General features: G+C 41.6%; 1 pseudogene; it reads left to right on the plus strand.

Annotated features, from left to right (window-relative positions):
• The first annotated feature begins 326 nt into the window (after positions 1-326).
• LOC112482661 lies at positions 327-445 on the plus strand (annotated as a pseudogene).
• Positions 446-3,662: the final 3,217 nt, after the last annotated feature.

Consider the following 3,662-nt stretch of genomic DNA (forward strand, 5'->3'; position numbering starts at 1 on the left):
CTGACAATACATTTGTATTTGGGGCTTTTGAAAAAGATATTCAATAGAACTTGCTCTGAACCTGATTCTTTTTGCTCAGGCCTCTCGAAATACACATTATTTTCTCCCTGGTCTTCTGCCCCTACCCACTCATTAGGCCGAGACTTCCTAGAGATGCATCATGCTGGAATATCCTTTACCCTAAAGGGAGAAATAGCGTTAGAGCTTGATGGTAAATGTCAGAATGGCTGATTAGGTGAATTAAGTGGCCTTTCAACATATTTTATTTATTTTGTTTTTGACAGTACAGTAGCTGGGTCTAAGCACTGATCAACTGTCTCTGTTGGGTCTACGGCCATGCCAGTCTTTAGAAGCCCCATCATGTCAGATCTCGGAAGCTAAGCAGGGTGGGGCCTGGTTAGTACTTGGATGGGAGACCACCTAGGAAGACCAGGTGCTGTAGGCATAAAAAATAAAAAATAAGGGATTGTAAGCTGACAAATTCCTTGCCATCTATGAGGTCAACCAAGGGTTGCCTCACCTAAAAAAATTGTCTCTATTGGATCAACTGACATCTTTTTGGGCAATTTCTTTGGCTGATATTGGCAAAATCCACAGCGCACCTCCTATTCAAGTTCAAATGGATCTTTCAGAACCTCTTCCTAGAATTAATTAATCCCATCATTAAAGAGTCCCTTTAAAGTACGAAGCCCATAATAGAAGATGACATAACTCGTGGCCACATTATCACTTACAGTAGTCCCTGTAACATGCCCATTTTAACTGTGAGACTGGAGGCTTGTCCAGGACCTCCGAGCAATAAACCACATTGTTACCCCTCGACACCCTGCTGTCCCTGACCCTCGTACCCTGCTAGCCTCCATCCTAACTGGAAGTAAATTCTCTTTGGTAATTGATTTATGTAGTGCATTCTTAAGTGTCCCAGGTGATGAAGCTAGCCAATACTGTTTTGCCTTCACTTGGGAAGGAAAACAATTTACCTGAACAGAAATGCATTAGGATTTTACTGAAAGCCCGTTTTATTTCTCACAAATTCTGAGGACTCATTGGGATGATAAGATTTTTTTCAAAGTTTCCACCTTATTGCATGGATGATTTACTCCATTGCTCTTCTTCTCAGGTCTCCTCACAGGAAGATACCATGCACCTGTTAGAACCTTTGACCTTAAAGGGACCTACGGCCTCTAAAGAAACATTACAGTTTGTCCAAACTCAGATTCGCTATTTGGGACATCCGATATCAGAACAAGGACCACACCTGGATTCGGGTAGGCTTCACAGTGTCCTAAGTTTCCCAAGGCCCCAAATTAAGAGACAGTTGTGGAATTTTTCTTGGGCTAGTTATCTGCTGCTGAAATTGGATCCCAAATCTCTTATGGCAAAACCTCTCTGTCTTACTAAAGAATCACAGTACTGATCCAATTTTATGGGAAGAACAGGACGACAGAGCCGTTAAAGCCTTAAAAGAGAGTCTGATAACTCCACCTCTTCTTTGGCCTCCTGAATATCAGGCCGCCCTTTTCGTTGTGCATGAAAAGGAAGGGCATGCCCTTGGGGTACTCACCTGAAAACGTGGAGTTCACCATAGACCCCTAGGATATTATAGCTAGCAACTGGACCCTGTGGCTCAGGGATGACCCCCTTTGTCCTAGAGCCATCGCTGCTACTGCCTTCTTGGTTAAAGCTACAGAAAATGGTCCGTGTCCCCTGTAACCATCATTGGACCTCACGCAGTAGAAGCTCTCCGGAATTCTCACACACCCAGTATCTTTCCGTTAGTTGTCTTATTTCCTATGATATTCTTGTTAACTGCTTCTCATATAACTTTTTCATGTTGTAATAACCTTAATCCAGCTACTCTTCTCCCTTCTGAGACTGACAAAGCACCTCATGACTGCTTGACACTGATGGATCCCTACAAGACTCCCCATGAAGATTTGCAGGAGTCTCCTTTGAGTAAAATTGACTTCTCATTGTTTATAGATGGTTCATATTTTTAAAATGAAAATGTTAAGTATTGTGCTGGTTATACGATTGTATTTTCCTTTTGAAGTTGTTGAGGCAGCATTCTACCCTTTGGCTCCTGCGGCACAGCAGGCTGAATTCTATGCCCTCGCTCAGGCTTGCGTCTTAGCAAAAGGTAAAACTGTCAACATTTATACTGACAGTAGATAGGCCTTTGGAGTAGCTCATGACTTTGGGATGTTATGGAAACAACATGGTTTCCTTAGTTCTAGTGGACATAAAATTAGAAATGGCCTGTATGTTAAGGAATGATTGGATGCTATGCTTTACATGATACTTTAGTTAGTGTTAAGATCCCAAGACATTCTAAACCTGACTCCCTGGAAGCCAAAAGAAATCACCTTGCTGGCATTTCTGCTAAGGATGCTGCCCTTCAAGGCATCAGCAGCTGTCAAACCTGTCATGGTCTGAAGGGATATTTCTCAATAATTTAGAAAAACTGGTCAGAGAAGGTCAACAATCAGCTTCGGAGGAAAAAAAAGCAAGATTGGAAATCCAACAATTGCTGGTTTGATAAGAGAAAGCTCTGGTTCAGACCAAATAACAACCTAGTCCTATCAGAAACTCTAAAATTTCCACTCCTGACTACTGTACATGCGTTAAACCATTGATCCTCTGACCAATGACAGCATTCATGAATCAGTATTGGTGAGGGGATGTTAACCAGGGTGCAAAGGTGCCCATCTTTAGTGACCCACTTGTCCAAAGTACAACACAGGGAAGCCTCTTTGCACTGTCCCTGGATAGTTTAAATTACCTAAGGGACCATCTGAGGATTGGCAAATAGATTTCATATAGCATCTCCTGTGGCAGCCTAACCCTGCCTAGCCATTTCGTGCTCGAATGAATTCATTCCTGATTGCCCTCTTCCCCATCTCAAGACTCTCTGGCTAACATGTTTTCTTTTCTTTTTCTTTTTGTACATGTTTTTTTTTTTTAAATTACGTTTATTACAGTAACATTGGTTAATCCAATTATATAATTTTCAGGTGTACATTATTATTTGACATCTGTCCAGTTTCCTTCAGCTACCATATATTTGATCCCCTTTACCCACTTCACACTCCCCCATCCCCCTATATTTGACCTTTTTTACCCCATCTACCTCCCTCCTCCTCTCCCACCCCACTTGTAACCACTACTCTATAGTTCTCTGGTAACCACTAGTCTATAGTCCATGTCCATGAGTCTCTGTTTCTTTGTCCTGCTCCTTTGTTCCTTTTAGGTTTATATACTACATTTAAGTGATATGTGATTTTCAACTTTCTCTGTCTGCCTTATTTGGCTTAGCATGATATCGAGGTCCATCCACGTTGTCGCAAATGGCAGCATTTCATCTCCTCTTATGGCTGAGTAATATTCCATTGTATATATGTACCACTGCTTCTTTAGGCAATCATCTGTCATAGGACATTTAGGTTGCTTCCATATCCTGGCCACTGTGAATAATGCTGCTATGAACATTGGTGTGCAAATATCTTTTTGGATATGAGTTTTCCAGTTTTTGGAGTAAATATCCAGTAGAGGGATTGCTGGATCATATGGAAGATCAATTTTTAGTTGTTTGAGGAACCTTTATACTGTTTTCCATAGTGGCTGTACCAATTTGCAGTCTCACCAGCAGGGTATGAGGGTTT

Source organism: Pteropus alecto, unplaced genomic scaffold (assembly GCF_000325575.1).
Source record: "Pteropus alecto unplaced genomic scaffold, ASM32557v1 scaffold1616, whole genome shotgun sequence".
In the NCBI taxonomy this organism is placed as follows: Eukaryota; Metazoa; Chordata; class Mammalia; order Chiroptera; family Pteropodidae; genus Pteropus; species Pteropus alecto.